The sequence below is a fragment of the Apium graveolens genome, chromosome 2, assembly GCF_009905375.1.
Source record: "Apium graveolens cultivar Ventura chromosome 2, ASM990537v1, whole genome shotgun sequence".
NCBI lineage: Eukaryota > Viridiplantae > Streptophyta > Magnoliopsida > Apiales > Apiaceae > Apium > Apium graveolens.
The window spans coordinates 51753864-51764771 of NC_133648.1; positions in this window are offsets into that span (position 1 = coordinate 51753864).

Consider the following 10908-nt stretch of genomic DNA (forward strand, 5'->3'; position numbering starts at 1 on the left):
AGCAGCGACAAAGGAAGCCCCATGAGGAGAATTGGAATGAGAAGACCCCTAAGGATTTTGACTCAGATTTGATTATTGCTACTCTCTGTTAGCCGGGCACGGTGTGGAAGTTTAAGACGGGATCCAACGAGTATCGTTCTTTCCCGGCTGTTGCGATGAGCAGGTATGCCCGTGCATGGAATGCCTTTATTTGTGCTAATATTTTGCCTTCTTCGCATGCACATGAGATTATAGTTGAGAGAGCCAGGTTGTTGTGGGGGATTTTGAATGAGGAGTATTATGTGGACCTTGGTGAGTTCATCTACCAAGGGATTTTGAAATTTTTGAGGGGGAAGTCGTATTACAATATCCCGTATGCCTTTATTGTCATGAAGCTGTGCAAGGCAGTTGGAGTCCACTGGCCTTCTTATGCGCAGCTGCAGATGTCGGCTGCTCCTATTGATTCATCGATGCTGAATGCGATGTAGGAGTGGATGGGTGGAGAGCTTGAGGAGCATGGTTTGGGATATCATCTCCCAAGAGGACGTCCAACAGCTGGTGCTACGATGGCTAGGCCCAGTCAGGCTCAGGGGGAGGCAGGTTCTTCCAGAGGCCAGTGAGGAGATGGTTCGGGTATGGCTGATGTCCAGTACATGAGGCTTTCCAGGATGATGGATACGATGTATGAGTTACAGAGTAGATTTGCGTAGGAGCTCACCCTAGCGCTTGGGACTACTTTTAGAGGCCTTGAAGCTGACATCCAGTGGCCCATTTTTTAGTGAGGACTCTGCTTATCCGCCTCCTGACACTCCACCCTATGAGGGTGATGATGATGATGATTTCTCTGAGTAGGTATACCCTGTGTTTCTTTCTATTACCTTCACTGGGGACAGTGAAGATTTTAAGTTTGGGGGTGGTAGTTAAGGAACATATTTGTGTGTGTGTCATATAGTTGCATTTTCATGTAGTTTAGCTCATATAGTTGCATATTTTGTCATATAGTTTTTTTTAGTTTTATCATGTCATATAGCTCATGCATATACCATGATCCCTTTTGTGTTGCTTTATTGATTGATATGTGATATTGATGCGAGTGTAGTGATAGCGTTAGAGTGATATTGAATCTTGTTAGGATGTCATGTATGCTAGAAACACTTGTAATTTCACTAAATCTTAAAGTATGCTTAAGGACTAGATTATTGTCATGGTTTGATGGTTTTTGAGGTTAATTTATTGCTTATACTTAGAATATATGATAGGCTCTTAATGATAAAAGGCATGAAAAGATAAAATTGGAGTAAAAATTGGAATTCATTGCTAGTTGTGGCTAGGCGTCAAATGGGTAGTAGCCGACTCGTATTGTATGCGAGTAGTCTAGGGTTGAGCAAGATGGAGCGAAACGCACTTGCTCATAAATTTAAAAAAAAGAGAAAAAAAGAGTGAAAAAAAGAGTGAAAAAAAGAAAAAAAATATGGTTTAATGCATAATTGATCACGAATGAGCTCTTTGGTATTCGAGTTATTAAGTTCTTAGGGGATTTTGTGCTTAGTGACCCAAGGCTTTTATAGTCTGGGATCCGCTAACCTAATGCTCGCTAAATGGGTACCATTGCATAAGTCTTTTGTGGACCTCACTCATTGCATGATCAAATAAGCATTTGTTTGTTGTGTTGAATAAAAGCATGTATCTGTAATAAGCTCCAGTGATCTTGAAGTGTTATAAGTCATTTTGTGTCTAGAATATATTCTTCGTATAATCTTGTGATTGCCTTGAGGATAATTGAATTATGATAATTGATCCAGTTTCGAAGCATATCTGTTAAGCATTCGCACACACCACATTTCTAGTTGTATGTTAGCTTACGTGATTTAATTGATCTTTAGTCACCCAATTGTATTTTCTGAGATGTCATGTGTTGGTTGGTTTAGTCATCGCGATGGGGATCGCTGCATTCATGTAGTTTACATTCATGCATGTTTTTATTTTGTTTTTGAGTGTGTGACGCTTGAGGACAAGCATCTATTTAAGTTTGGGGGTGTGATAAGTGGAATTTTATACCACTTAGAACGTCTTGTAATGGCTTGAATTGGTGTCTTGAAATCAAGTATTTTGTGTATTTGATGCGCTTTTCTAGTGTTTTTGCATTTCAGGGTATAACTTGCGTAATTAGGGGGATTTCATCATAATAAGCCTAGGGAAGTACTTGGAACCAGTTGCGGGGAGTTGTGCGAAGAAATCAGCAAAATCAAAAGCAAGAAGTGGAATTTTCCAGAAGGTGTGCAGGCGCCTGCCTGGAGACTTCAGGTGACCGCCTGGAGAGAAGGCGCCCGTGTGGGATTGGAGGCGGCCGCCTGGGCTCGGATTTTCAGATTCTGGATTTTTTAATTTGAGTTCTATTGGGCTTCTGCAACTGCTATTTCTTGTGGACTCTTATATAAGTAATCTTGGGAGACATTTTCACAACAACAAGTAACAAGCAAGAAGCAAGTAACAAGGAGAGAAGATTAAGAAGATCGTTTTAGCACGCAACAATGAAGAAGAGGAAGCATACGTTTATCTTGTGATTTCTTTAATTCGTTGTAATAGTGGATGCTAGTTTTCTTTACTTTGAACCTTAATACTCTTATGACGTACTCTATTTTTATTAAGTCTCTTTTAGTTTATATCGTTGTGTTATTATCATGTTTACATATAAACCTATGGTGACGATGAGTTCTATCATGGGCTAATCGTGATTATGGGGTCGTAGCAGATTTACTATGGATTTCTTTAGTTAATTGTTTAATACCTTGGTATATGATGATTGTATGATATCTAGCATAGGTTGTGCTTATTCATCTTATGTGCGTCGCGAACATATAAGATAGCGTGTTAATCTCTTGTGAAGCGACAGTGAATCTTGAGATTTAGAACTTGCCATGCTAGCATAGGTTCATGTATTGTATGCATGATTAGTGGGTAACTCTAACCGTTTTACTTGCCCTGTGTAATTATAATGAATAACTTGTGCTTAAATCATTATATTGTCAAATTCTCTAGACATATAGGGTCTCAACATAATTGATTCCTATTCAACTTCTATCTTAATTGTGGATGCTTGGTAGAATGGTACTTGTGCAACGAAAGTTGACTTTTATCAGTTTCGTGTTGTTCGATTAGTATCATCACCGTTACATGCTAAGGGTAATAACAATGACTATTGAATGAAGTAGTAATGAAGTTATGATCTCATGTGTGTTTAATATTATTAATTCAAGTGTTAATTTAAGTGTTTAATTCTCATAGTTAATAATTAGTTAATTAACCTTAAATGTTATTGTCTTGACATTGAGGAGTAATCATACATTGGTGAGTAAGTGTTAATTAAATATAATTAATCAGAGTCTCTGTGGGAACGAACTAGAAATCATTCTATATTACTTGCGAACGCGTATACTTGCGTGAATTATTAGCGCATGCTTTGTGCCTAACAAATTCCCTGATCTTCTTTGTTGTGATATTTTCTAAGGGCACGGCTTCTACCCATTTAGTGAAATAATCCGCAGTCATAACAACATACTTGACACCCCCTTCTCCTGTTGGTGTTCTCCAATGAGATCAATCCTTCACATGAAAAAGGGCCAATTACTTATTATTGAGGTTAGAGAGGCAGTCGGGGCAGTCGAGTAGTTGGCAACAATCATAATCCCAAACAAACTTGAAAGCATTTTCTTTCATTGACGACCAATAACTCTCTTTTATGAGAATATTCATGGCCAGCGAACCACCCACCGAGTGATTACCATAAATTCCCTCGTGTACTTTCATGTGGATATAGTCAGATTCTTCACCATCGATGCATTTCAGTAGGGATTAATTAAATTCTCTTCAGCAATGAACTCCATCATACTCCACATATTTCGCTGCTTGGTAGTCGAGACGCCGAGCTTTCCCTTTTCTTCCACCAAAGTCAATACGCAGATATAATCTTGTATCAGAGTCATCGAAGTTTTTTTTCGGATCGCTCCGACTTGCAATATATTTACTTGAGGGATACTCAAAACTTCTTGAATTCTCAATGGACTCTCTCCAAGCAACACACTTCCATCTGAGAGCCCATATTTTCCAAGGCATCAACGGTGTTGTTCTTTTCCTTTGGCACACACTCTAATCTAACTTCGCCAAACCTCCATAGTAGGCGCTGCACACACCTCATGTATAATTCAGTTCAAGGTCTTCGAGCTTAGAACCTTCTATTCACTTTATTGGAAATAAAATCTTAATCATTCTGTGCTATCAATTTCATAATTTCAACTTCTAATCCATCTTTAGGCCATTAATTAGAGCTTCATGCTCCGTATCATTATCCATCGCACGGATCTTGAAGTGTATGACACTCATCAGATGGTGTCCTTCTAGAGTAAGCGACGCAACTTCAGTGTCAGCCCCATCATTATTAACTGTTCCGTTCACATGCAAAATCCACCAAACGGTTGGGAACTCTTCCTTCACAGTATCATGAGTATTCTATTGTGAAGAAGTTCCGGCCAACACTATAGCTCTTTCGTCGATCTCAGAGTCAAACTCACAAACTCAAGTAAGAAATCGGCCAAAGTCTAACCTTTGACTGATGTCTGCAGAGAATAGTCCAAATCAAATTATCTTAACTCTATTTCCCATTTTAACATCCTTCTTGATGATTCTGATTTACACAAAATTTGCCTTAATGGATAAACGGTTTAAACCTCTATTTTGTGAGATTAAAAATATAGCCTTAGCTTCCTAAAGGCCAGGATCAAGGCATAAAATAGCTTTTGAATGTGTGTATACCTAATTTCAGCGTCTACCAAGATTTTAATATTTACTTGAATCATTATCATCCACCGAGATAGATATTATGTCTTCAGCCGGACCCATTTTCTCTACAGGTAAAGGTATGCGTGGATCCAAGTTGATATTAACTCCGCAAAGGTCTTCTTCCAAGGCTTATTCCTGTGAGGGTGCACCCTCTTGAGGAGGGGCTTCTACTTCATCTGGGGCTTACTCTAAGTTTTGCAGCATCTTAACTTTTCCTTCAAGACTTTCCCCATTGATTTCCTTCCAAACTATATCACCTTCCAGATGAATCTCATCTTCTTATAAGCATTTAAATAAAGGATGTTGGTCGAGCTTCCATTGTCCACGAAGAATTTGTAGACATTCTTCGTTCTGATCTGAATTGATATGACAAAGGCATCATTGTGTGGGTGGTGTACCAATTTTTTGCATCTTCTTATCTGAAAGCGATGTCCATGGACTCTCCTTTAAATATCCTTGATGGCCTTGTTTCCAGACTGTGGGTGTGGTAAGAGGTCTGTACTTTTTTTCCCTAGCATATCTATCAAGTCCTCGATTGCTGCTCTCCACACCGGGGTCTCCTCTAAATATTTCTCGGATGCTTCCATCTCTGACAAATTTACTTTATTCTGGAACTTCATTGTTGGACCCCCGCGGGGTATTGACCATTTTCTTCTTTTACTTTGTCAGAGCCATTCCTATGTTTTCAACTCTTTAATCACCCATTCGCCAAGATACCCTTCTCTGACCAGATTCTTGATTTCATCTTTCAACTAGCGACATTCATGAGTGTTATGTCTGGACGATTCATGGTACTCGATTTATTTCTTCTTATCTTAACTCTGCCACAAGGATAGAGCATCTGGTTTCCTGAAAAGACCTTTGTTCTTATGTACTTTGAAGATGTGTTCAACACACGCGGCCAAATGAGTAAAATTACTTGTCCGATACTCATAGTTCAAGGGTGGACGTCATTCTCTTCAAATAGTAGCAGCATTCACCCGGTTTGGACTACGACTATCTCTGCGATATCTTGGGTTTGGAGATCTGTCTCTCTTCCTCGCTTTACTCTTCTGTGATGTCTGAGAGGTAGGACGGACTTCGGCCAAAGATTGCTCCACGGCTTTAAAAGATTCCGCTTGGGCCAAGACATCTACCATAGTGGCTGGGTCTTTCCCCTATAGATGCTTCCAGAAGTCTAATCCAACCCTTAACCCATCTATTTAGAAATTTTTCAGAGCTTCATCCGAGGCACCTCTCACACTGGTAGACTCAGCGTTAAACCTTTTGAAGTACGCTATTAAGCTCTCAGTCTCCTACTATCTAACATTGGCCAAGATTGTGACAGATGGGGCATATCTCACAGCAGATTAGAACTTCGCCATAAATAAAGTTTTCATCTGGTCCCAAGAGGTGATTACCCCAGGACCAAGCTTTTGAAACCATTGCTGAGCATTTTTTCTGAAAGTTGCGGCCAACAGTCTGCACCTGGCCAAGTCTAGAACTTGATACACATCCATCTCTATACTAAAGCATCCCAGGAATTCTACTGGATCTGAATTTCTATGGAATCGCAAGTTAGTGGTCGTGTTGCGATATCATACCGATAGTCGGGCTTCTCTTAATGCAGTGGAGAATGGCGAAGGGATATCAGTTGTTGTTGTCACTCTTCCTCCCTCCATGTGCCCAAGTAACCTTTTCAAATCATCCTAATTGAAAGTCCCAATTCCTGGGATAGTTTGCACAATAGCTGGAGGATTAGGCTGAGGTGGAGGTGGAGGCGGAGCCGCTTGGTTCCCGCCTGGGATTACTGGTTGCTGGTTGGCACCTTGGACATTTATTCGTCCTTCTCTTGGAGCTGCGGGTACCTCCCGATTGAGATCTTCTTTGGGGGTTTCTCGATCATATGCCAACGTATCCCATCGGCCAATATCCCTTTTCTTATTGTTCCTTATATATCGGTCTTGGGAATCCCTATAGTGATTATTATTATGGTAGAAATTCCCATCCAAGTACTTTCCGTGACCTCCGCCTCTTCCATGCCGTGAAAATCCTCTGCAGCCATCATTCTTATATTCTCTGCCGTATCTTTCGGTTGACCTCTGAGAAGGAGCTCTTACATGGTCGCGGTGCCGCTCATGATCCTCGGGGGGATTCAGGGGCACACGCGTTGAACCACGGGGTGACACTTCATCTTAGACGGTATCTCCCTGCCATTCTAAAAGCAACATCCTCAAGTCATCATCTCCCAAATGAATTCCTAAGTGATCTTTCAAGGCAGCGAAACCTCGCTGCTCTCCCGACTGCAGAGTTGCCTGGTGTCGTTCTTTTAAAGTTCGCCCAGAACGATGCGGGTGAATCGCCACCCGATTATCTGTCCGCGACACTTTTCTCCCATAAGTATCTTCATCAATAAGCTCAAAGATCGGGGCTGTGTCATTTGAATAATTCAAATGATGTGGGTTGATTGGTGCATGTCCGCCTTCAGTTTGGTCACGTCTGGCCGGGGCATCTCCCTCCATCATTGGGGCTTTTCCAGATGTGTGAACAAGGAGGTTCTGATGGAGTCCTCTCCTATTTTGTGCCGCTTTTTGGTGTTTAATCTCGAATCGAAGCCATTTAGCGTATCTCCCATACGGTATAGCTGCTCTATCAGATCGATGTTGCTTATTAGAACCGGTGGCTGGCTCCCAATGTCTGGAGTTGGGCAATTCATGGCAATAGGAACATAAGGTTCATGCTGATCATAATCACGATCAGAACCTTCTTCAGAGCTTTCTCCATCATAAGAACTTCTATCATGATACTGAGACATCTTTCCTCCTCGATGCAGATCTTGAATAGCCCCTCCTTCTAGCGCTAATTTGTTGATGAAGGAATTTGGTAACAATAAATTTTGAGGTTCGTAGCCAGAATTAAGATCTATGATGGTGGTTATTCGGCGGAAAAGGTGAACAATATTCGTTGGGAAACATGTATAGTGTTCGTCGAGAAACATGAACACTGTTCGTCGGGAAACATGAATAGTGTTTGGTGGTGGTGATTATTGGTGGCTGAGATTGCTTAGGGTTGGTGGTGGCTCCTTAAGGCTCTCGCTTCCGACCCCTTGCAATTTGCCTACATATCCTTATTTATAGGGAATCAAGCTGACGTAGTTCTTGGGGAACAAAAAATCTAACGGGCTTAGATCTCTTGTCCCGAGGCCCAGTAGGAAATCTACTGGAAACGTCTTCTACTATCTTTAGGAATGTCGCCGATGAGGCCCAACCACAAAGGCCCAAGGCTCGTCCACGGCTTCGAGACTTCACGGATAAGGCATCTTCCTGTCCAAGGATAACCCTCCTCTACCAGCTATTTCTCTAATCCGTGGACGCAGGTATAGCCATGGTTCACCCCAAATGTTGGACGCATCCTTGTCCCATGGATAAGGAGCCCCTACCAAATTGCAGGACAAGTGATCCCAAACTTTTGGGTGCAAAGTGCAGGATACTCCGAAGTCTCCCAACGAGGACACCCGTTGAATACAGAGACAGAGCTCCCAAAGCACAAACCAAAGTTTACCCCACATCCCCAATGAGGATATTCATTGACTACAGGAGGAGGCCTTCCGTCCAGGCATACCCCTGGAGGTCTTTGACCACGGACACTGCCTTATGTTGAGTGGCATTTATGACACTTTATAACGCTCTGTAAAGCTTTGGATTGATGTTTTGTACTCAAGTTGTTAGTGTTTTTAACGTGTTTTTGCATTTCAGGCATTTATCAGGAATACAGGTGAATTAGCATTATTTTGATGCTAATTTGGTGTTAGGATGGTGTCTAGAATAAAAGCTCATGAAAAGACCAGCTCAAATCAGCAAGAAAAGAAAGAAGTAAGAAATAAGTTAGGTGAGCATAAGGTAAATATTTTGAATTTTACCTTACAGTTTACTTTTAATAACTTGCTATTTAATAAATTTCTTTATAAATTTTAATTTTTTTAATATTTTACTTATAAATTATAAATTATCAAACACATTATCAACTTACGTAAAATTATTCAAACACCTAAATAACTTATAAGTTACAAAATTATATTACTTCATGATAATTTTTAATTTTAAATTATAAGTTATATTTTTTAGGGAAGCCCAAACAATCCCTAAATGTTAAAGTTCAATCAAATATTAATTGATCACATATATTAATTTTAAAAAAATATTAATATTTTTACACCATTAAAAATATAAACATGTTGGAATTTTTACATTGGAACAACATATAAATATTAGTAGGTTAAATAACTTTTTTGCTAAAATCATAGTGCTATATTTCAAAAAAGATTTCAAATATTATTTTTATATTACTACACTAAATATCACATTGATAAGTAGGAAGCATATAATATACATATTATAAAATAACAATAACACTTACTTTTCTAAGAATTAACATCCATAAATTTGATTTATAGGAATGTATAAATATATGTACAAAAAAAATTGTATCCTCAAATAAGTGAATGTATAGAAGTGATAATAAACAAAACTAAAATAAATTTCTTCCAGAAAAATAGAAATTTCAATTATCAAATATTATGAAAAAAAAGTCATATAGTCATATACATGGAAAATAGTCTATCTAACTTTTAAGTAGACTCAAGTTCATTGTGACACTTTAAAAATGGATAAAATAAAAGAATAGTATCTCATACATAAAACAATTAAATTGTTTTCTAAATTAGGGGACTAAAAATTATTAAATTTATGAATATTATTGGAATAAACATATTAATAATGTACTATGATTTAAAGATTAAACATTTTAAATAAAATTATTAAATTTATGAATATTTGAATATATACACATATATATGGATGAGAACTTACATTTGTTTCAAATATATAAAAACACGTAAAAATTAGTCATTATTTAAATCAAGAAAATAAAGAAAAAGTAAAATTTTAGAAAAAAATTCCTTTTCTTAAAGAAAATGAGGTTTATTCATACGATTAACAAAAATCTTTAAATTGTAATTAAATCTCTCATAAGTAAGAATATTATTTATACTGCACCTACTATATGTAAAAATGACACATAAGTAGAGTTACTAATAATCAGCCTTAACTATTCACTTCAAACCTACATGAGATAATCGGTATTTAGAACACTGGAAGATTAGATAATCTACACCAGACCTCATGATCATGTCAACCAAGCCGAGAATCGTTATCATCAAGGTCATCTTCAAAAATGATATCATGAATTTTCAAGAGCTCTACAGAACCTTGATCTTCAATTACTTGGCCATATTACGAGGACCAGTTTGTCCATTACAATCATGCATCTTCAATTACTTGGGCATATTACCAGGACTAGTATGTCCCTTGCAATCATGCATTCTTTCTTCTTGTTTGTTCATTAAACTCTTGACAATATAGGGCAAAATTCATGTTCTCCGGTCTCCCAGTATTTCCCTTGCAATCATGTGTTCCTTCTGTACTCTGCTTCAAACAATAATAATTAGGCATAACATATCAATAATGAAATTACCTCATTTTCTAGTGCAGGACTATTATAAGCTTCCTTACCACCTCAAATTCCAATGGCATTTGACCCATCTAATTCACCTATATGAGCTCTTATAATTATAACATGCATATGGGGGAAAACTAAAGGAGCCTTACTTTGATAATTTTAGCACTTAAACCACATGAGTATATTATTCTAACTCTTTCAACAATAATCCCAAAAGCATTCCCATGGCTTTCCAATATGTAAATAAGTAACTGTTAAACAAATAAAAGTGTGTAATATTTATAATAGATTTAATTAAAAATCACTAGATACTCCAACTTACCTCTACATAATTCTCAACAGACATAATGCAACGTAGATGCAAATTATGTTTTATTGTAAATTCTGCATTAAGACCTATTAATCACGCCATTGGTTTGCTCAAAAGACAAATTTTATAGTCCACATTTTGAAATTTCTTTTGCTGTAGAAATACACATGTAACAAAAATATATTGATATTTTGAGAATCAAATCTTGAATTCAAACATGAAGAATCAAAATTGTCCCACGACCTATCTAATAGCCTAAAGCAGTCCTATAAAATTTAGACTAAATT